At 37.2% G+C, this 25,527-nt stretch overlaps 1 protein-coding gene across 3 annotated transcripts in view; it reads right to left on the minus strand.

The window, feature by feature from the left end:
• Nucleotides 1–25,527, minus strand: part of DENND5A (DENN domain containing 5A) — an 89,313-nt gene that overhangs the window by 59,085 nt on the left and 4,701 nt on the right. The window lies entirely within an intron of this gene.

The raw sequence follows: 25,527 nt of genomic DNA on the forward strand, positions 1-25,527 counted from the left end.
CACCCAAAATATTGCTTTTCCTAAGAGGTTGGGGGGTAGTGGACAAATTACATGCACCTAAATAGTTCAAACAAGTAAGTTTAATAGTTGTCACAGAAAAACATGAAAAACATGATCGAGGACAACTGAAGTGAATTCTATACCTATTTTCTGAGTTATCTTGTTATATAAATAACTTAGGTACTGTCATGGATAAAGATGAACCAGACCCAACACTTACCCTCAAGAATCTTACAGTTAGAAAACATTCCTTCTAAAAACAGGAACAACACAGTTTTACCACTCCTGTTCAACATATTCCTTGAAACTCTAGCCATAGTAATGAGGCAAGAGAAGGAAATTAAAGGGATACAAACAGGAAAAGAAGAGCTCAAACTCTGTTTGCCAATGATATGATCCTATATTTAGAAGACCCAAAAAACACCACCAGAAAACTTCTAGAACTCATAAATGAATTCAGCAAAGTAGCAGAATACAAAATCAACATCCATAAATTAATCCAGTTCCTAAATCTTCTAAAAACGGCCATTCACAATAACCTCAAAAAAATAAAACACTTGGAAATCAACCTAATATAAAAGGTGAAGGGGGCTGGGGTTGTGGCTCAGTGGTAGAGTGCACGCCTAGCATGCACGAGGCACTGGGTTCAATCCTCAGCACCACATAAATGTAAAATAAAGATATTGTGTCCACCTAGAGCTAAAAAATAAACATTAAAAAAAAGGTGAAGGATCTCTACAATTAAAACGATAGAACACTAAAGAAATTGAAGACCTTAGAAGATAGAAGGACCTCACATGTTCTTACATAGGCAGAATTAATATTATCAAAATAGCCATACTACCAAAAGCTCCATACAGATTCAATATAATTCCCATTAAAATTCCAAGACATCTTCAGAGAAATTTAAAAAAGCAGTCATGAAATGTTTAATGTTTTAAAAAATTAGAAACCACACTTCCAAATGTCCTAATTTGGGCAGGAAACATTTGACTATTTACAGATTAACCTAAATGGGCAAGCTAAGATTTATGCAGTATTAAATGACCACTTTCAGGCTGACGCTGACCCAAATCAGGGCAACATTATTCTCATTTCCTATCATAAGAAGTCTATATTGAATAGATGCAAATTATTTCCTTTTAAACATACACACATATAAGTTTTTAAAAAGTTCTCAAAGCTTTCTGCCTAGCATAGAAGGTCATCAGGAAATTTCACTAACATGTAAAAGTTGTACTTTTATATTACATGCATTACATCTGTGAAAGACAATGACATTTGAAATGGTAAGAGTGAATATGAAAAGGTATATCCCAGTTACCTAAGAAACATCCACGTGGTGATCCCTTGACCTTTATGATGTACTACACAAAGCTATTCCAGAACATAGCTTAAGTGCTCTGATTTGAGATGTCCCCTAAAAGGTTCATGTTTAGGAATATTAATTCTTCAGTGAGGCAATGTTGAGGGTTGGGGCCAATTGGGAGGTATTCAAGTCATGAATGGATTAATGCTGCTCCCACAGAAATTATTAGCTATTGCAGAAGTATGGCCCCCTTTTCTCTCTTCTGTTCTTGCCCACTTGCCCTTACACATTCCTTCATGTTGAAGCTACACAAAATCCTCACCAGATGTGGCTACTGAATGTTGGACTTCTTAGTCTCCAGAACCATGAGTCAAAATAAACTTTTTCTTTACAAGGTATCCAGTCTTAGGAATTCTGTTATGGCAACAGACCAAGATGCTTAGATTGAAGCAAAATAATCACCATTTACTAGAAAACTGTTTATGAAACACATCTATTATATCTACATCTTACATTATACATATATATAAGATAAAGTATTTCAATTTGGAAGAATTAAAAGACACTTAAGAGGCTTTATATCAAATTTAAAGTGTTTTTAAAAAGAAGCTAAGTCATTCTTATATCTGGCACCTTAGAGGAAAAGGGGAAGATACCTTAAATGTCTGTGAAATTACAACTAAAAAAGTTGATTCTGTCAACAAAATAATTTATACCTAGTTGATAATTCTGTTCTCAGTCATGGCAGAGTAAGTAGCTCCTATCTAATGAACTTTCCTGCAAACAACTATGAACTTTGGAAAAAATACAAAATACAATTACTTAGAGCTGGGGATTTAGCTCAGTGGGAAGACTTCCCTCGTATGGGTGAAGACCTTATTTGTCCATAGGACTGCAAAAAATTAAAAAATACTACTTGAAGATAGTAGAGAATGAAAAGCAGGCAGATTCTGACAGGGGAAGAGTTTGGTCAACACTTCAAAGAAGATAATGACCTGGGTGGCTTCCAGTCAGACAAGTCCCAGTCTGTGCCATGACAAGTGGCTAAAACTCTGATAAAAACCTACAGTATTACCAAATTGAAGAACTAGAGGACAAACTTTGACAAACCTATCCAGACAGGACTCCATCAAGCTACTGCTAGAAAATTTAATAGGAAAGACTACTACCTCAGTCAACACTGCCTTCCATTTAAATATTCTACAGGAACATTTCTATATATTGAAGCAAAGCTCATATTTGGATAATTTGTTCTGTTTAATGAGAAATATAACAAGCTGTCAAAATCATGGTATTTTAGATAAGTCTAAGGAACCCAATTCCATGTTCTTTTCCAATTAAATCAGATAGACACAGTAAGAGTTCCTACAAGCTATCCAAGCACACAGGCAGAAACTGTTCTTAGAAAAGCCCACTACTTCTCTAACTATGAAGTGGCAGAAACCAAATCTGAGCAATGGACTCTATGCTCTCCTCATTAACAAATTTTAAAATAGCCTAAATTAAGTCTGAGTAACTAGCATAGAAAGCAGAAGATAGGATTAAGGTCCTATTTGGCTACTAATTATAAGACTACTGTGTCTTTTGAGTCTCACCTACAAGACCAAATATGGACTAATTGCTGATTTGTTTTTGTTTTTGTTTTTTTGTTTTTTGGTTTTTTTGGTACCAGGAATTGAACCTAGGGTGCTTAACCACTTAGACACATCCCCAGCCCTTTTTATTTTTTATTTTGAGACAATGTCTCACTAAATTGTTTAGGCTGGCTTTGAATTTGTAATCCTCCTGCCTCAGCCTACCAAATCACTAGGATTATAGGCATGTGCCACCACACTCAGCCTAATTGCTGATTTGTAAAGATTTTTATAGCTTGGTCATTCCATGACCATTGGGCCTAGTGCCTGATCCATTAAAGTGAAAGACTGCAAACCGAAGGGTCTTATCTCCCTCTGCTATCTCTCTTCTTCCAAAGCCCCACTAAAATTGCATGGGCCAGGGTGGCACAAACCCACAGAAATGAAGAATGAAGGTGGGGCTGGGGTTGTAGCTCAGTGGTAGAGTGCTTGCACATGTGAGGTATTGGGTTCAATCCTCAGCACTACATAAGAAAAACGTATTGTGTCCATTACAACTAAAGGAGAAGGAGAAGAAGAACAACAACAACAATGATAATGAAGGTAAAAACAACAATTTTTTTCCTAAAAAGCAAATGGATGGTGATTAGTAACAATGGACTTGAGAAAACTTAGATACACCATAATTACAGGAATTTGTAACACTTATGAAAGTAGGAGTATAGATGGAGCTAAAAACAGAGAAGAACTGGTTCAAAGATTATTTAAGAATAGGTGACATCTGATGAATAAATAAAATATAACGCAACCATACAATGGAACATTATTCAACCATAAAAAGGAATGACCTACTATTATAGGCTATGACACAGATGAATCCTGAAAGTTACAAAAAAAAAAAAAAGACCATAAAATGTATGATTTCATTATATAAAATGTCCAGAATAGGCATGTCTATAGAGACAAAAAGTAAATTAGTGGTTGTCAGGAGATGGGGAAAAGGGAAAATTGGGATTAACTCCTAATAGTAATGCAGTTTTACTGGGAAAGATGGAGATATTCTAAAACTTGATAGTAGTGATGGATGCACAACATACTGAACACACACACACACACACACACACACACACACACACACACACCACTAAAAGGCACACTTCAAAATGGTAAAGATAGCCAGGCACAGTGGCGCATGCCTATAATCCCAGTGGCTCTGGAGGCTGAGACAGGAGAATTGCAAATTCAAAGCCAGCCTGAGCAATGTCCAAGGTGCTAAGCAACTCAGTGAGACCCTGTCTCTAAATAAAAAACAAAATATAGCTGGGGATGTGACTCAGCGGTAGAGTCACCCAGGGTTCATTCCCCAGCACACACACAAAAAAAGGTAAAGTTATGTTAATTATATTCTCAAACAATTTAAAAAACAATCAACTGGACCTCATACCCCAAAACCTCTCCCTCCATGTGGCCTCCTCCATTTCAAAAGAAAACTGAAGCTTATTCTTTACAAAAGATAAATGAAAGAATGGGTACTTATACTTGAGGATAACAATTGTATCAAGCACCAGCAGCTGGGAAAACACAGACACAAATGAAAGCCAGGGTATCTCATTCTAAAAACAGGAAGTAAAAGAAATTTTAAATGCTGGAAGTTGAGACCCCCAGTGTTCTAATACGTGGCTCTCAGAAAGGAGGCAGCTAGGATTATGCCCTCAAGACAGAGATCTGGAAGAGTATTTTCTGTGAATCTGAGCAGCTCAAGAAAAAAGATCCACAGATACTGACAATACCTTAGTGAAGAAACTCTGTAACCAGATTATTCTACAGTCAACTTCTCAGTCACCAATCCCACCTATGAACACAAAGCTTCCAGTCAGCTTCTCCGTGTATTATTATTCTTTTTGGTGCTTTTGTTGTAGTGGTGGTGATGGGCTTGGTGTCTGTTTTTGTTACAGGGGAATGAAACCAGAGATGCTCTACCACTGAGCTACATTGCCAGACCTTTTTTATTTTGAGAGGGTCTCACTAAATTGCTCAGAGCCTTACTAAATTGCTAAGGCTAGCCTTGAAATTGCAATCCTTCTGCCTCAACCTCCGAAATCACTGAGATTATAGTTGGGCATCACCATCCCCGGTTTTTTGTTTTGTTTTATTTGGTGTTTTTCCCCCCGCATGTTATCCTTTTTTCCCCTTATTTTTTTTTTAAGAGAGAGTGAGAGAGGAAAGAGAGAAAGAGAGAGAGAGAGAGTGAGAGAGACAGAGAGAATTTTTTAATATTTATTTTTTAGTTCTCGGTGGACACAACATCTTTGTCTGTATGTGGTGCTGAGGACCGAACCCGGGCCTCACGCATGCCAGGCGAGCGCGCTACCGCTTGAGCCACATCCCCAGCCCCCCTTATTTTTTATTTTATTATTTATTTATTTGGGTACAGGGGACTGAACCCAAAGGCACTTAACCAATAAGCTACATCCCCAGCAACCCCCACACCCCCACCTTTTTTTTTTTTTTTTGAGACAGGGTCTTGCTAACTTGCTCAGGGCCTCAGCTGGTTTGAATTTGTAATTCTCCTGCCTCACCTCCCCTGCAGCTGGGATTATAGGCATGCACCACCACGCCTGGCCAATATTCTTAAATGTAAACAGAAAGCCAGAAATTTTGAGACATTGGGAAAAAGACACTAAGATTAAAAAAAAAAAATTAAAAAGTAAAGACATCCATTGCTGGGCTGGGGATATAGCTCAGTTGGTAGAGTGCTTGCCTCAAATGCACAAAGCCCTGGTTCAATTCCCAGCACCACACACACACCAAAAAAAAAAAAAAAAAAAAAAAAAAAAAAATTCAAGCATTGTGTCCATCTACAACTTCATAAAAATTAAAATATGTCCCTTGCTAAATTAAATTATACAGGAAAAAATATTTTTAAAATACTATCTTAGGGACCAGAAACAACATCAGCCTGGTAATAACGAGCACACATCTTAGTCTCTAATATCATTCTCCAATTAAAAAAAAACATCCCTTTGCAAAAATGGCTGCTTCTACAACTGGAACAGGAAACATACAAAACAAGCCTGGAGCATTTTATAGTGCCAAAAAGTAAGGAAATACTAAAAAAAACAAACACAATAACTTGGGTACTTTGATGAAATCAACTGAAAAATCTCACAATGGCCAAAGTTAGAACAACTGAACAACAAAATAAAGTTGTTGAATTATAACTGAAAGTATAAAATAAATATCCACGAGCCTGTACCAAAATAAATATTAGATCAAAATAAAGGAAGCCAGAAAAATCTCATGCAAAAGAATTCCAGGGGCCAGGGTTGTGGCTCAGTGGTAGAGCGCTTACCCAGCATGCATGAGGCACTGGGTTTGATTCCCGGCACCACATAAAAATAAACAAATAAAAATAAAGATACTGTATCCATCTACAATTTAAAAAAAATTCCAAATAATTTATGTAAACACTCTGCTCCAACGAGGTGGAATATAACTTTCTAATCCTTAAATCTTATGTGTACACAGTGACCTTCCAAAGAGTACATCATGGAAAGAAGGAACGAAGAGTTAATTTTACACTGAAGAAAAATCAAACATTACCAAATTATCAAGATTAACATCAACACTGATAAGTCGTGTCAACTATGTATCTTTGATGTGGTAGGAATGGAACTTTATGAGATCTTCTGGCCCTGCAAAATAATAAACCCAATCTAATCATGAGAAAAAACTCATACAACATGTCAACTGAGGGATACTCTACAAAATATCTAGCCAAAACTCTTCAAAAACTGCCAGAGTTGCCAGGCTTGGTGGCACAGGCTTGTAATTCCAGCAACTCAGGAGGCTGAGGAAGGAGGATCACAAGTTCAAGACAAGCCTCAGCAACTTAACCCTAAGCAATTTAGCAAGACCCTGTCTCAAAATAAAAAATAAAAAGGGCTAGCATTGTAACTCAGTGGTGGAGTCCCCCTTGGTTAAATCCCCAGTACCAGGAAGGAAAAAATTAAAATTGACAAAGTCATCAAAAACAAAGTAAGTCTGAAAAACTGTCAGTCAAGAAGAGACTAAGGAGGCATGACAACTAAATGTAATATATACACTGAATGGGACCCTGGAACAGAAAAAAAATATTAGGCAAAAAACTTACAAACTCTGAGTACAAAATTTTGTTGTTAATAATAATAATAATAATAATAATAGGTTCATCAATTGTAATGAATGTACCATACTAATGTAAGATGTAAATATTAGGGGAAACCAAGTGTAAGGTATGTACGAACTCTCCTGCATTATCAATTTTTCTATAAGTCTAAATCTATTCCAAAATAAGATTTATCAAGAATGTTTTAAGGGCTGGGGATGTGGCTCAAGCGGTAGCGCGCTCGCCTGGCATGCGTGCGGCAGGGGTTCGATCCTCAGCACCACATAGAGACAAAGATGTATGTTGTGTCCGCCGAAAACTAAAAAAAAAATAATAATAATAAATGTTGAAATTCTCTCTCTCTCTCTCTCAAAAAAAAAAAAGGAATATTTTAAAATAATATCCCATTTAACTACAATATCTAGATTAAGTAAATCTATAGAAACAGAAACTAGCTTTGTGATTGCCTAAAGTGAAAGTGCCTGCTAATGGGTACCAGGTTTCATTATGGAGTGATGAAAATGTACTAAAATTAGATTATGGTGATGATTGCACAATTCTGTAACTATACTAAAAACTGATGAATTATACACTTTAAACAAATAAACTTTATGGTATATAAATTATACCTCAATAAAGTTATTTTTAAAAGGTAACAACTAAAGAAATTTGGCATGCTAGTAAAACACAGTCTCCTTCTATCAGAGGATGTGTCATTTCCAACAAAATGGTTTTCCCATATACAAAAAAATTATTATCATAAATATCCTCAGAGTCTGGGCATGGTAGTGCATCCATGTAATCCCAGCAACTGGGGAGGCTGAGGCAGGAGGACCACAATTTCAAGGGCACCCTCTGTAACTTAGTGAGGCCCTTAGAAACTTAGCAAGATCCTGTCTAAAATAAAAACCACAAAGGGTTGGGGGTGATTCAGAGGTAAAGCATCTTTGGGTTCAATCCCCGATACCAAAAAAATGAGTAAATAAATTATCCTCAAAGATTTTAAAACAATACTATATACTGTACATGGAACAAGAATAGAATGTTACTCACTCAACCCACGGTACTGGGGATGGAACTGACAGATGTTTTACCACTGAACTAACCCATAGCCTTCTTTTTTTTCCAAGATAGGTTCTCAATAAATTGCTGAGGGCGACCTCAAGTAGCTGGGATTAAAGGCGTGGACCACCATGTAGGATATTTTTGAAGAACATTCAGAAAATAAAAACAGAAAACTTTAAAAATTAAAATGACATTAGAGGGCTAGGAATGTGGCTAAGCTCCCCTGGGTTCTATCTCTGGTCCTCCCTCCCCCCCCCAAAAAAAAAAAAAAAAAAACTTAATAGAAGAGTTGGAAAATAGATTTGAGGAGATATCCTCAGAAATAAGCAAAACAAAATAAAATTGGAGGAAAAGTAAGAAATTGGATTCAAATCCAGGAGTTCTAAAATTCAAATAATAGTATTCTATAAAGAAAGAAGAAGGGGCTAAGGTTGTGGCTCAGTGGTAGAGTACTTGCCTAGCATGCATGAGGTACTGGGTTCAATACTCAGCACCAATAAAAATAAAAACAAATAAAATAAAGGTATTGTGTCCATCTACAATTTAAAAAATTTTTTGAAGAAAAAAAACACAAAAATTTAAAAAAGAAATTATCAATAAAACAATTTAACAGAATTTCTTAGAAATGAAAGACACAAATTTCTGAATTCAAAGTGCTCTCTCAAGCTCTAGCACAATAACTGAAAACAGGCCCATAAGTCACATTATGTTGAAATTTCACAATGCCAAGAACAAAGAGGAAATTCCAGACATTTCCAGAAAGAAAAAACTAATTACAAAGGACAGAGAATCTGAATAGATTGGGCTTCTCAATAGCAACATTGGAAGCTAAAAAACAAAGGAGCAATGTCTTCAAAATCCTGTGGGAAAATTACTGCCAACTATAATTCTATACTCAGTCCAATTATCAACAAAGATTAAAAGAAAAACATTTTCAGATATTTAATCTTTCTTTAAAAAAAAATATGCTCTCCATGAATACTTTCTCAGAATGGATGTGCTTTGCCCAAATTTGAATTAACTAAGAAAGATGTATGTATGGAATGAAGATGTATATATGTAGGAAGCTACATCCATCACAAAAGAGTAACAAAGGATAACTCCAAGATAAAGCAAAGGAATGTTCCAAGATTTCAGTGCAATAGACCTGGCAGCCTAAGTCATCAAACAATCCAGATTGATAAGGCTAGGGCAAGCTTGCATCAGATCATGTGTGTGTATACTCACTGCAGAATGAACCCTGGGCTTCACACATGCTAGGAAAGCACTCTACCACTGAGCTAACAGTGCTTTTGTTTTATATGGTGACAGGATCTCACTAAGTTTCAAACTCACAATCCTCAAACTCACAATCCTCCCACCTCAGTTTCCCAAGTAGTAGCTAAGATCAAGCATGTGTCACCGTGCCCCAACTTGCATCATATTTTCAAAGGGACCCATGAAACAATAACTACTTTAAACCACTGCTTTACGTATCCATCACAGATCTTACACAAGGGAAAACCACAACAGACTCCTTAACAAAAAAAAAAAAATCTCAGATGCTACAAATCTCAAAGGAAAAATTATAGACTAATGATATAAATTAACAGTTTTCCTGACTGGAGATCATCACCTAGAAACAAAAGGAAAGAAAACAGAGTAGTAGTTAAAGCATTCTAGAAGTCTAGTAAATGTAACTCCAGCTGAAGTTTTATACCTTAATACACACACAACTTAAGACATTTGAAGAGACAACAATGGTTTTACTTTTTTTACTCCTACCACAAAAATAAGGTGATATATAAGAAAAATCATACAAAAACATTTAAAGCAGGACAAAAGGTATTAAAAGAAACAGGAGCTGGGATTGGTGGCACATGTTTGTAATCCCAGCAGCTTGGGAGGATGAGGTCAGCCTCAACAATTTAGTAAGGCCCTAAGCAACTTATTGAGACCTTGTCTCAAAATATAAAAAAGGCTGGGGATGTGCTTGGTGGCTAAGTGCCCCTGGGTTCAATCCCTAGTTGTCCCCACAAAGAAGAAGAAAGAAATAGAGATAATTGTCATAGGAGTAGGAAGATGTGATATCTTTCCTCCTCCACCATAAGGGTCATAGCTGACACTAACAAAAGACAAGTTAATAAGAAAAAGCATAACAACTTTATCAAATTTTATGTGACATGGGAGCTTTCAGAAATGAACATCAAAAGGCCCAGGGAAAACAATCTATTTCTATGCTTAGGTTCAATAAAGAATAGAAAGTCGTGCAAAAATGTGATTGAATAAACAGGTATGTAATCTAGCTGGGTGCAGTAGTGCAGTAGTGTACTCCTGTAAACCCAGCAATTCGAGAGGCTGAAACAGGAGGATCACAAGTTCAAGGCCGGTCTCAGCAATTTAGTGAAACCCTAAGTAACTTAGTGAGACCCTGTCTCAAGATAAAAGGAAGGGAGCTGGGGTTGTAGCTTAAGGAGAAAGTAAGCCCAAAACACTCCCTGTGCATAAGAACAACACAAGTTACCCTGAAGGAAGGAACTTCGGACACCTTTACACAGACTAGATTCCAGAATTCAGGGAGATGTGATAATTAGAACTGGCCAGTAGCCTTGGATTTTTAGCATGGCAAATCTCCCTTCCATGGGTAGGATCATGTGCAGTGTAAACTTGAAAATCTGATGCAATCTTGTTGTCAGTCAAAAGTCAAGTGGGCCATTTACAGTCGAATATGCCTGAAATCCCAGAGGTTCAGAGGCTGAGGCAGGAGGATTGTAAATTCAAAGCCAGCCTCAGCAATTTAGCAAGGCTCTAAGCAACTTAGAGAGACCCAGTCTCAAAATAAAAAATAAAAAAGGGATGGGGATGTGGCTCAGTGGTTAAGAACCCCTGGGTTTGATCCTTGGTCACCGTTCCTCCCACCCCACCTCACCCCGCCAAAAAAGTCAAGAGATGGACCTAGGCAGGACTCTCTGGAAACTTCCCTAAGACCTCTATAAAACTGAGGAGCCAGGGGGTGCCGCAGGGGGGTATGTCATCCCTCTGGGCAGGGGGGTATGTCATCCCTCTCCTCTCTGAGAGGATCGACTCTTTCCCTTGAAAGTGTCCCCTTTTTATCTTTTCCTGTACCTTCTAATAAACTCATACCTGCTGAAATCATTCCAGCATGATTGCAAGAACAGGTAACCAAGGATCACTATAGCTGCCTCACCTCCACAGCAGGTCCTTGCTCTATAACAATACTGCCTCTGGAAGGTCAGAGTATAAGTGATTGCTGTTTTTTTCTTTATACTTTTCTAAAATTTCCTTTAATGAGCATGTATAGTCATATAATATATGACAAAAAGTACACTAAAACAACATGAATAACTTAATAGTGCATTCTCTTGAACTGATAAGATTTTTTCTAAACCTAAAATTTAGAATATCAATGTCCATTTATATATTGAAACAATAGTTGATTTAACTATTAAAGTACATAGGGACTCAGAACATCCACCCCAAAATATGTCTTGAGACCAGATATGTCACTCCAAAATATAATTGTTAGGCATATTTCTAGCTGGTTACCTGAAGAAACTACAGACACAGAAAGTAGCTCTGAAAAGCTGCCCTGATGGGGGCTGGGGCTGTAGCTCAGTGGCAGAGAACTTGCCTAGCATGTGTGAGGCACTGGTTCCATCCTCAGCACCACATAAAAAATAAATTAATAAACAAAGATATTGTGTGTCCCTCTACAACTGAAAAAAAAAAAAAGAGAGAGAAAAAGAAAAAGAAAAAGCTGCCCTGATGTAAAGGAAAGTTACATCTATAGAGGTAGATACATTGGTAAAAGTTTCTCAATCAGAAAAAGAGCTGCATGCTAACAAACTACCTCAGAGACATTTTATGTGGATAACAAAGCAACCTTTATTCACTATACATTTTCTCCCCTCACTCTTCCATAACTTGTTTCCATGACACTCCAAAAGCCCAAACCCCTCATTCCCTTCTGTAGCTCAAGATGCTATATAAGTTTCTATCATCTGACCATTCTTCAAAAAGTCTGATGTTTTGTGGGATTCCCATGCATATAAACATTATTCAAATGGATTTTCTCCCATTAATCTGTCTTGTGTCAATTTAATTTCTAGCCAAGCCAAAAAACCTAGGGGGGGTAGAGAAAAGTTATTTTTCCTTTAAGTACAAAAATATAACTCTTCCTATTTATTTGCAACTAAGTAAAAGTTGAATACTAGAATGACACATTGTGTATTTCCATTAAACCACAGCAATAACTAGTTAATTACACAATATTAACAGAATATTTGAAAACATAAATGAACAAAACTTTTAAATTCAACTCAAAGCCAAAATTACTGTAGGAGTCCTGACTCATCACCTGCAAGGGGATTTGCATAGCTATATTATTCTTTGAGGGAATAAACGAAAATACCTATCATGCCCTGCCTTGTTACTAAAAATCTCCCCTGGGAAGAGATAGTATGTGGAATTTGTAACCTAATGCTTTGCAGTACAGAATCTACAAAGACTGGATTTAAGTTTACAACTTGAGTCAGCACTGGTCTCCCTTCCCAGACTACCACAAATGAAGAAACCAAGTTCCTCTCATGAACAAAATTTCAAAATAACAATTACTTCCTTCCCAGACTTTTCATCCAATACCCACTTTCTCTTTTAGTAATATTTCCAAAGAAGAAAATACAGCTCCTTACCTAAGCCGAAAAATTTCACTACCAGAGCTTTCCTTATGTCTACTTTAAAATCTTAGATAATTAAAAGTATTCCTCCTCAAAAGGTCAACATGGCACTTCACGAAACCAATTATGAAAATCAAACATTCTGTAATTATCCACATCTCACCGCATTTTTTTCCTCTCTTTTTAATATATGGAACAAAAAATCCTCCCTGCAAAAGGAAAACAAAATGCACACATATACACACATTCATGTACACATATACACATATACACACATACACCCCACCTGGAATCCATTAAAAACACACAAATATCATTTTACTTAAGTTTCACCACATCCATCCCTGAAATGGGTTTTATGAAGGAAATACCCAGTGAAGATGAAGCAAAAGGGAATTAGAAACTCCTCACCAGAAACCCCAGCTAAGATGAACTTCAGATTTTAGAGCAGTCAAGAAGCATAATTTTGGTGTAAGGAAAACTCTTGAAGAGTAAATCATCTTCAGCAGAATGCTAAAGAGACAGCTGAGCACGGTGGCATACAGCTATAATCCCAGCGACTCAGGAAGATCATAAATTTGAGGCCAGACCCAGCAACTTAGTAAGACCCTCAACAAATTAGCAAGACCCTATCTCAAAAAAAAACAAAAACAAAAAGGGCTGGGAAACACCTCAGTGGTAAAGCACCCCGGAGTTCCCTAGTACCAAGGGGTGGAAAAAAAAAAAAAAAAAAAAAAAAAAGAATGCTAAAGAGCCAGATGGTCCCGAGTTCTCTTCTGTGATACAGAGTACATCCTCAACTCACAGATCATGAAAGGTTCTACCCCAACCAAGGCAACCCAAAAACTCCTGGATTCTTTCATTACATGAAGGATCAATAATCTCCAAACTGCCTTCCCTCCAGCAGTTAACAGGAAAAAGAGCTTTCCCATGCTACTACTGGAATGGTAAAAATGTAGGGAAAGTTGGCAAATAAAGATAAAATGTAATCCCAACCTGCCAGTTACTGAGATTAATAAGAAGAATATAATAAAGACATGAGGTTAAGGACTTCTACCAGTCTTTAGAAGAAAAAACAAGACTAAAGCCACTAATCATAGCAAAAGTGAAAACCTACAGGTTTTTAAAAAATACAAATGCTATGTCAATTCTTTCTCTCCACCTTCTCAATGTCATTGTTCTACATCTCTCATGCCTTCTTGTCTGGACAAACTTTGAAAATGAATACATTTACACCAACAATCCTACAAACACTCTTCTCCTTTCCTTTCATTAGATATAGAAATGCCAAAATGGGGATCCCAGCTGAAGGATTAATAGGATAGTGATTTTCCTAGAACTAGATTATTTATAGAGGTAATAGTGACAACTGATAGTCTCAAAGCTATTAAAGTCAAATATAGTCATCTCTTTTTTGCCCCACTATTCTTTTATCATATAGTCCATCTGGTGTATCTGGTATAACTCTTTAGCCCTTTCTCCCAATTATCGTCCTCTGAATACCATACTTCTGTCCAAATGGGATGTTTCAATATTGCTAAAACATGCCCATGGTTCCCTGCTAACCCATCTTCTACCCATCCCCATTCATATCTTCCTGGTCCAAGAGGCAATAAGAAACCAATCATTGCTGATAAGCAATGATTTCATCAATCAGAACTCAGTAATAAAATCTCTATTTAAAAATTAGCTGGGTGCAGCTTGGGAGGCTGAGACAGGAGAATAGCGAGTTCAAAGCCAGCCTCAGCAAAAAAAAACGAGGAGCTAAGCAACTCAGTGAGACCCTGTCTCTAAATAAAATACAAAGTGGGGATGGGGATGAGTGCCTCTGAGTTCAATCCCTGGTACTTAAAAAAAAAAAAAAAAAAAAAAAAAAAATCCAGAAGATTCAAATAGCCTCTGAGCTGGTAAATACACTGAGGTTCAGGGAGGGCACAGAGAGTGCAGAGTCTCTACACCCTCACCCCCGCCCCCCCATACCTTGCCCTTTGCATCTCTCTTCTATTTGGCTGTTACTGACTAGTATCCTTTATAATAAATGGGTAATAGTAAAGCATTTTCCTGAATACTGTGAGCCATTCAAGCAAATTATCAAACCTGAGGAAGGGGTGTGGAATTCCCTGTTAGATACCCAGTTGTTGAGAAGCATACATGGCAATCTAGAACTTCTGATTGGCACCTGAAATGGAAAGAAGTCTTCTTCTGGGACTGAGCCCTTAGCCTGTGGGATCTGCACAAACTCCAGGTAGTTGGTGTCAAAAACTGAATTAAACTGTTGAACATCCAGTTGGTATCCAGAGAATTAGAGAACTGGTTGATTGTGGGGTAGGCGGTGTCAGAAGTGTCATATGTAGAAAGGCATAAAAGAGCCCTGGGTTCAATCCCTGGTACCAAAATATATATATGAACCTCTTTTCTATAAATCTATTTCCTTACCTATACCATGGAGAAATCAATACCTACCCTCATCAAAACTATTGAGAAGACTGAGTTAACATATATAAAGCAGCCAAAGCAGTGGCGCATACCCATAATCCCAGCAGCTCAGGAGACTAAGGCAAGAGGATAGCAAGTTCAAAATCAGCCTTAGGCAACTTAGCAAGACCCTGTCTCAAAACAATCTGGGATGTGGCTTAGTTGTTAAGCACCCATGGGTTCAATTCCCAGTACATATACATATATATGTATATATAAAAATATATAAGTGTATGTGTAAGTAAAGTATATAGAACATAGAACACAATAGATATTTAACAAATATTAGCTCCTTTCTTCCCCAAAGGACTGTCATATGTACAAGAGTTGCCTCCAAACCTTTAGCCCTAAAAAATGAGACACAGAAATGCCCTGAAAGTTCCTAAATATGTCCCAAAAAAGAAGTCTCTACTGCATAAAAGTGGCAATATAAATATCCACTTTACAGAATGTATACCTGTGAGCCCATGAAAATATAGCTATCTCAAGAAACCTGGTGTGACCTGAATCTAAATTTTAAACCACAGTTTATAAGGGACCATCCAGAAGCCTCTTCTTCCCTACAGAATACAAGGAGATTAAAGAATCTGGGTGCCTCCTATCAGTTTACCCTCAATAGCAAAAAAGAGGGCTGGGGATGTGGCTCAAGCGGTAGCGCACTCGCCTGGCATGCGTGCCACCCGGGTTCGATCCTCAGCATCAGATACAAACAAAGATGTTGTGTCCGCCAAATACTAAAAAATAAATATTAAAATTCTCTCTCTCGGGGCTGGGGATGTGGCTCAAGTGGTAGCACGCTCGCCTGGCGTGCGTGCGACCCGGGTTCGATCCTCAGCACCACATACCAACAAAGATGTTGTGTCCGCTGAGAACTAAAAAATAAAAAAAATTCTCTCTCTCTCTCTCCCCTCTCTCACTCTCTCTTTAAAAAAAAATAAATAAATAAAGTTCCTGCATTCTTTCCATGCTCCCCCCGCCCCCCCTCACCCCCATAATAAAAAAAAAAAAATTCTCTCTCTCCCTCTCTCTCCCTCTCTCTTAAAAAAAATAGCAAAAGAGAAAGTTTCCTTTCTCTTAAACCCTTTTATAGCAATAATTTTTTTTTCTTACAGAGTTTTCTAACCACTAAAATCTTACATATTGGTACTATATCAAAGCACAAAGACTAGCATTTGTTTTACAAAATGTGCATTAAAAGCACTGTATTGGTCATATCAAAGCCTTGTTGTACTTCAGGCCCAGCTGTGAGCAATGGAAATGTTTCTCTTTCACTCTGTAGAAAGCTGAAAAATAGCCAAAAAAAAAAAAAAAAAAAAAAAAAAGAAAGAAAAAGAATGAGGGAGCTTTTTTCCAGCAAGTACAGAGTAGTGTTACAGCATAGTATTTAGAAGGGTTAGCTCTGGGATTACACATCTAAATGTGAAAGGTAAAACAATAAAGCCTTTAGAAGAAAACACACATCTTCATGACCTTGCAATAGCAAAGATACAAAAGGCACTACACTAGAGAGAAAAGCGATAAATATTACAATTCAAAACTTGCCTAGCATGTGTGAGGCACTTGGTTCAATTCTCAGCACCACATATAAGTAAGTAAAATAAAGGTTCATTGACAACTAAAAAATACATTTTTTTAAAAAAAAGAGTGAATTCTAGCAGATCTGAATTTGAATCCCAATCTTTCCTCACATTAGCTGTGTAACCTTAGGCAAGTTACTTAACTGTGCTATACCTCAGTTTTCTTATCTATAAAATGAGAATAATAGAATCTCCCTCATGTAGCTGCTAACAAGCTCAAATGAGATAATGTATGTAGTACTATTATCCTATCATAATTTCCCATCAGTGTCAAAATTATAAAGGAATTTAAATGATAAAAATAAAAAATGTTAGTAATAGTGACAGTTTAACAGATACCATGTGCCAGACACTGTTCCAAACCACTTAGTGTATTGATTCATTTAATCCTTACAAGAACCCTTAAGAGATGGGTTCTATTTCCACTTTAAAGATCAAGAAACTAAAAAGAAAAGGAGATTACCCAAGGTCACACAAATAGTTAAAGGAAGACACTGGGAGCAGTGGTGCATGCCTGTAATCCCAGCAACTCAAAGGCTGAGGCAGGAGGATCACAAGTTCAAGACCAGCTAGGAAACTTAGTGAGACCCTAAGGGATGTGGCTCAGAGATATACTGCCCCTGAGTTCTATCAGGAAAGAAGAATAGATGGAGGGAAGAAAAGAGGGAGAGAGATAAAATAAGGAAGGAAAGATGAAAGGGTTAGGTTTTAAACCCAGGTAACCTCTAGGTTACACTATCTCCATTATCATCCTAGTAAGGAACTTCTACTTTAAAGGGGAAAAACATAAATAATCACAAATCTTCACTTCTTTGTACAGCTTCACATTTTATCATGAAAAAAAAAATCCAGTCACCTAAGAGTTAAGGAACCCCAAATTCAAGACTCAGCTCTGGTACTAACAAGCTGAGAACTTGGACAAGTTACTCAGAACTCTCCCAGCTATACTTTCTTCCTTTGTAATATAAGAGGTTTGAAAATTCTAACTTACTCTTGCTTATCATCTGTGGGGCCTAACTTGCCTATTTTAAAAGAATACAGTATAAATTCTAGGCTTAGAAATGATAGTGACTGCTGATAAGAATAAAAACAGTATCTGACTTTTTCTAACATTTCTATGGCTGTTAATGAAATGCTTTTTATTTTAGATAATAATGTTCTACCCTAGCAGCAATTTGATTTCTTATCTGAGTTGCATGGCTTCTTTCAAATAAATTATATCTAAATCATTTTTATCTACCCTAAAATCTTGTGTCATCTCTGAATACCAAGTATAGTAACCATAACAGCATTGGTAATATTGGGCTCCTTTCTCTTTAACCATTCTTTCTGTAGACTGTCCCCTTTTATTCATCTATATTTCTTGACCACAAAGAAATTCAAGACAACCCTTTAGGCCCTCTGTAATTGGTTAAATGGTAGCTCCCAAAATGTATGACAATATCCTAATTCCCAGAACCAGTCAATGCTATCTTATTTGGGGAAAGGCTAATATAGACATAATCAAAGACCCTGAGATGAGATCATCCTGGATTAGTTGGGTAGACTTAAAATTCAATGTCAAGAATTCTATAAGAAAGACACAAAGAAGAGAAAACACATACAAAGCAAAGAGGAATGTGAAGACACAGACAAAAACTGAATTAGGGTGGTCAGAGATGAAAGAATGGCAAAAGCCACCAAAAGCTTAAAAAGGGGAAGAAACTATTCTCCCCAAGAGCCACTGAGGGACTGTGGCTTTCTGACACCTTGAATTTTAACTTTTGGCCTCTGGAATAGTGATAAAATAAATTACCGGGGCTGGGGATGTGGCTCAAGCGGTAGCGCGCTTGCCTGGCATACGTGCGGCCCGGGTTCGATCCTCAGCACCACATACCAACAAAGATGTTGTGTCCGCCAAGAACTAAAAATTAATACTAAAAATTCTCTCTCTCTCTCTCTCTCTCTCTCTCTCTCTCTCTCTCTCTCCTCTCTCACTCTCTCTTTAAAAACAAATAAATAAATAAATAAATTACCATATTGTTTTAAAATACCCAGTTTGTAAAATAAACAAGTTAATTAATTAAATAAAAAGATACCCAGTTTTGGTAATTTGACATGGAAGCCCATAGGAAACTAAATTACCCTCTAAGTCACATTCATTTATCCTCCCCACTTTTATAATATTCACCAACTTTCTTTTTTTTTTTTAAATAAGCACTCTACTGACTAAGCTATATTCTCAGCCCTGATCTGTAATCTTTTTTTTTTAATATATTATTTACATTTTAGTTTTCGGCAGACACAACATCTTTGTTTGTATGTGGTGCTGAGGATCGAACCCAGGCTGCACCCATGCCACTGCTACCGCTTGAGCCACATCCCCAGCCCCTCACCAACTTTCCTAAGCACAAATGATCAACTGATGAACCCAACCCTTAATTTTAACCTCACTTCTTAGTATATATCCACACAGGTGTGCAAATAAAAACTGATACATAATGTTCACAGAAGTTCTATTCAATAATAGCCAGAAAGGTGAAACAACCCAAAGTCCATCAACAGATGAAGGAATAAACAAAATATGATATATTCATGCAATGGAATAGTACTAGGTCGTAAAAAGGAATGAATTACAGGGGCTGGGGTTGTGATTCAGCGGTAGAGCACTCGCCTCGAACATGCGGGGCCCTGGGTTCGATTCTCAGCACCACATAAAAATAAATAAATGAAAAAGAGGCATTGTGACCAACTACAACTAAAAAATAAAATGTATATTTAAAAAAAGGAATGAATTACTGACACATTCTGTAACAAGGGTGAACCCTTAAAATATACTATGTAAGAGAAGCCAAACACAAAAAGGTCACATCTTGCATGATTCCATTTGTACAAAATATCCATGATGTGTAAATTTACACAGACAGAAAGCAAATCAGTACTTGCCACACGCTTGGGAAAACAGGTAATGTGAAGCTACTGTTTAGTGGGTGGGGTGATGAAATGTTTTAGAACTACATAAGGGTGATGAACTACACAACACTGTAATACCAAATATAACTGAATTATACATTTTAAACTGGTTAAAAATTGCAGATGCTATGTGTATTTTACATAAAAGGAAAGAAAATGACATGATGATACTCCTGATCTTGAGAAAAAAAAAAAATCACATCCTGGGTTGGGATATAGCTCAACTGGTAGAATGCTTGCCTCACATGCACAAGGCCCTGGGTTCAATCCCCATGCACCACAAAAAAAAAAAAAAGAAAAGAAAAGAAAAGAAAGAAAGGAAAAGAAACAAGTCCTTTGACAGTCCTAAAAGTTAATTTTAATGTTTTATAACAAAAGCACAAGTAATCTGCTATAACTTGGAGTTATCTACTTACTGTCCTATAAACCATGGCCTGTGATTATTATATCTAAGTCATTTCTCTTTAATTTTTATTTTTGTTACCAGGGATTGAACCCACAGGTACTTAATCACTGAGCCACATCCTCAACCCTTTATATATTTTATTTAGAGACAGGGTCTCACTAAATTGCTTAGGGCCTCACTAAATTGCTGAGGCTGGCTTTTTTTTTTTTTTTTTAAGTTTCAGGTGGACACAATATCTTTATTTTACATTTATGTGGTACTGAGGATCAAACTCAGTGCCTCGTGCATGCTAGGCGAGCACCCTACCTACCACAGAGCCACAACCCCAGCCCCCTAAGGCTGGCTTTGAACTCACAATCCTCCTGCCTTGGCCTCCCAAATTGCTGGGATTTCAGGCTTGAGCTACTACGCGTGGCTTCTCTTCTGTCTAAATGCCTTTAGAAATCCTAAAATGCCAGGCACAGTGACACACGCCAGTAATCCCAGAAACTTGGGAGTCTGAGACAGTAGGGTGACAAGTTCAAGACCAGCCTCAGCAAGTTAGTGAGACCCTAAGCATCTTCAAGACACCCTATCTCAAAATAAAAAGGGCTGGATATGCACTTCAGTGGTAAAGCACTGGGCTCAATCACCACCAACAAAAACAAAACAAAATTCCACAAGTTTCTTGGTTGCTTCTCATATCCTTTCACTACAAAGAATATGGCTAATTGAAAGTCACAGACTCCAAACTACAATCACAAAAAAATGTGAACTACAAAACTATACTGAGAGCCATCCTAGCAGCTCGGGAGGCTGAAGCCAGAAGGATTTCTAATTCAAAATTAGCCTCAGTAAAAAATCAAGGCACTGAACAACTCAGTGAGACCCTGTCTCTAAATAAAATACAAAATAGGGCTCAGGATGTGACTCAGTGGTTTGAGTGCCCCTGAGTTCAATCCCCTATACCCCTCCCAAAAAATAAAACTATACTGAGGAATTTTTTAGGTTAGCAGATGCAAATCTTTTTTTTTTTCATCAAAGAAACATACCACAGGCAAAAAGCATTAAACAACCTAATACTACCACAAAAAAATAAGAATCAACCTTAATTACATTTCAAAAAAATAAGTGCCTGACATCATTATACAAAGTACATGTATGAAGACTTGAATTGGGTGTCAACATACTTTATATACAGAGATACAAAAATTGTGATATATATGAGTATTAAGAATTGAGGGGCTGGGGATATGACTCAAGCGGTAGCACGCTCACCTGGCATGCGTGCGGCCTGGGTTCGATCCTCAGCACCACATACAAAGATGTTGTGTCCACCAAAAACTAAAAAATAAATATTAAAAAAATTTTTTCTCTCTCTCTCTTTAAAAAAAAAAAAAGAATTGTAATGCAAAAAAAAAAAAACACACAACAAAGTACATGTATAAAGGCATAAATTGACATAAACATACTTTATATACAGATATGAAAAATTGTGCCCTATATGTGTAATAAGAATTATATTGCTTTTCATTGCTGTCATGTAGTTAAAAAATAAGTAAATAAATGGGGGTTATCCAATAAATAAATAAATAAATAAGTGGCCTGTCTTTTCTACTGCAAAATGTACTGGGGATTGAACCACTAAGAAGCCACTCCATTCCAAGCCATATCACAACACACTCAAGATGCAATAATTAAGCCAATTGCTTCAGTTTCCCTATACCTATAAGAAAAAAAATTTTTTTAATTACAAAAATCACATCAATAGATCAATAGTGAGCAGACAGAAGACTTGAATTCTAACTGTTCCAACTTGCTAGGTTTTACTGGACCAAAAAAAAAAAAAAAAAATTTTTTTTTAAAGAGAGAGAGAAAATTTTTTAATATTTATTTTTCAGTTTTCAGTGGACACAACATCTTTTATTTTATTTTATGTGGTGCTGAGGATCGAACCCAGAGCCCTGCGCATGCCAGGCGAGCGTGTTACCGCTTGAGCCACATCCCTAGCCTGAAAAAAATTTTTCAATATATATTTTTTAGTTTTAGATGGACATAACACCTTTATTTTGTTTATTTATTTTTGTGTGGTGCTGAGGATTGAATCTAGTGCCTCACACATGCTAGATGAATGCTCTATCACTGAGCCACGACCCCAGCCTCAATAGGGCTGAAAAATTTAAATGGATTTAAAAGTATACTAAGAAGCCAGGCACAGTGGCACACACCTGTAATCCCAGTGGCTTGGGAGGCTGAGGCAGGAAGATCAAAAGTTCAAAGCCAGCCTCAGCAACCTCAAAGCACTGAGCAGCTCAGTGAGACCCTGTCTCTAAATAAAATTCAAAATAGGGCTGGGATGTGGCTCAGTGGTTGAGTGACCCCGAGTTCAATCTCCAGTACCAGGGGCTGGGGATGTGGCTCAAGCGGTAGCGCGCTCGCCTGGCATGCGTGCGGCCCGGGGTTCGATCCTCAGCACCACATACAAACAAAGATGTTGTGCCCGCCGAAAACTAAAAAATAAAAGATTAAAAAAAATTCTCTCTCTCAAAAAAAAAAAAAAAAAAATCTCCAGTACCAAAAAAAAAAAAAAAAAAAAAAGAGCATGTATATATATATGTGTGTATATATATAAAATATATATATACACATTAAAAAATTTTAAGGTCATCTACAAAGATTAATCATTGTCATCTGCTGCCAAAAGCAGCAACTAGACTATCTCTGATATCTAGCTCTGACATTTTTTGATTCTGTGACCAATATAAATGAATGCACATGCATACTGTATTTTGCCAAATGAAAATACTTTAGAAATCAAGGAATCCCACACTCACTGGGGAATGAAACTTAGCAAGAGGAATCTCCAGACTTTTTCACTGCTCAGGCATTCTCTCAGCATTCCATAGAAGCACTTTGTACTTACCCAGCTAGTTCAGTCCACACAGTAGACCACAGATGGCCTAGTAAAATTTGACCTGACTTATCCATCACACTAATAAACAACAATCAAGACTAACCTTTCACAAGAAGCTACAAGAGGGTTGTGGCTCAGTGGTAGAGCGCTTGCTTAGCATGTGGAGGCACTGGATTCGATTCTCAGCACTGCATATAAATGAATAAAATAAAGGTCCATTGACAACTAAAAAATATTAAAAAAAAAAAAAAGCGGCAGCAGCAGCAGCTGTAAGAGATATTCTAAGTATAATATTTGAGAAATGTAATAGTTGCCATCTTATCTCCTAAAGTTACATTTGATTCCCTAGGAACATACTGAAAACACCTTGAGATCTGGCATATACTCCCTTTGGTCATTACAGGACCCTGCCACTCTTAGAACTCAGCCCTGTGGTTCTAAATACTCCAAACTGAAATCAACAATCATGGAACAACTGAAATGTAGGCATTTGACTAATATCGGCCTCACTTAATAACTTTTAAGAACTAAATCTTAAAATCTGGCAAAGGTAGGCTGTGTTTAATCACTGACTTCCAAAGAAGACAAAGCTTCTGAGAGGCAAGTCATTCTCTCACTAGATCCTATGTCATATCCAGCAGGAACATAAAACAAATCAAGTATAGGTTCCCTAAGGTGAATGCAGGTCCCTGAGAGACCTCTAAAGTCATCTGACTGTAATTCCAATCCAAGGACAACAAAATAGGAATTGAGCCAGGCCAAGGCCAAGTACACCTTCCACCAGACTTGGCCAAAAAAATAAGTTTATAAAAGGATATAGACCTGGAAAAGGTGTACCAAAGGAGGCCTTAAGCAAAGTAAACTTTATTTTTAACCTAGGAAGGAAGGAAGGGCTAAACAGAGTCTTAAGAATTTGGTTTAGGGCCAGAGTTGTGGCTCAGTGGTTGAGCACTTGCCTAGCATGTGTGAGGCACTGAGTTCGATCCTGGCACCACATGAAAATAAACAAATAAAATAAAAGTATTGTGTCCATCTACAACTAAAAAAAAATTTTAAAAAAAGAATTTGGTTTAAGCACCAAACACTGTGACCAGGATTTCCTCACAAAAAGAGGAGCAGAGGGGCTGGAGTTGTAGCTAATAAACAACAATCAGTGGTAGAGCACTTGCCTGGCATGTGTGAGGCCCTGGGTTCAATCCTCAGCACTGTATATAAATAAAAATAAAAGATCCATTTACATGATTCTTCGGTTCTTAAGTGTGATGATTGGGTGTTCATGCTCTTGTGTGAGATATGCCTCCCTCTAAACCTTGTTATGACATTGTCACATTACCCATTCTGACATGAAGGGAAAAAAAAAAAAGATCCATTTACAACTAAAAAATATTTTTAAAAGAGAAAGAGAAAGAGATAGGGGAGCAGAGCCTCAGTGACATTAAAGTAAAATCCATTTATTTTCAATGTGATCTTTCCTACCTGAGGGGAGTCAAATGGGATTCTCTTACATTCTAGGAATATAGGGTCTCTCCAAGTAAATACAGCATTTGCTTTAAACTGTCTTGGGCTACTCTGTATTTCCTATGTGCTGGTTTCTTCTCTTGACTTCTTCCTTGTTCTACCTTACAAAAGAAAACACAGGGCTTAACTTAGGAAATCTCCCTCATTACAGCAGCCTTGACTCCTGACAGTATCCACACATGCCTGAGGTAAATCAGGATTTGAGTTCTACTATAGTTAGTAATATAAGCTTCAAAGTAGAGATGACCATGAGAGAATTTGCCCAGAATTGACCAAACTGGCAAAGGAATATAAAAATTTAAATTTAGTTCATATTGAATACCAGTTTAAAACTGGCTCATCACACTTTTCTTTCTTCTTCTTTTCTCTTTTTATTTTTTCAGTGCTGGGGATAGAACTTAGGACCTTACATATGATACCAAAGCACTCTACTAAGACATGTTCGAGTCCCTTCACCTCCATAAAATGAGGAGAAACAGGTTTTATTTCTGGGTGGTTTTTTTGTTTGCCTATTTGGTTGGTTGGTTTTTGGTTTTGGTAATGGGATTGAACTCAGGGGTGCACTACTATCACTGAGCTATATCCCCAGCACTCTTTATTTTAGAGACAGTCTTGCTAAATTGCTGAAGCTGGCCTCAAACTTGTGATCCTCCTGCCTCAGTCTCTCCAATTGCTGGGATTACAGGTATGTACCACCATGACCATCTTTTATTTCTTTTAAATAAAATATCCTGTTAGGGATGGAGGTTTAGAGTTTAGAAGAAATGGGGAGTGGACTGGGGTTATAGCTAAATGGCAGAGCACTTGCCTAGCATGTGTGGGACACTGGGTTCAATTCTTAGCACCACATACAAATAAACAAATAAAATAAAGGCATTCTGTCCATCTACAACTACAAAAAAGATTTTTAAAAGAAAGAAAGAAAATGGGGAGTA

Source organism: Spermophilus citellus (genome assembly GCF_964194105.1).
Source record: "Spermophilus citellus genome assembly, chromosome: 2".
NCBI lineage: Eukaryota > Metazoa > Chordata > Mammalia > Rodentia > Sciuridae > Spermophilus > Spermophilus citellus.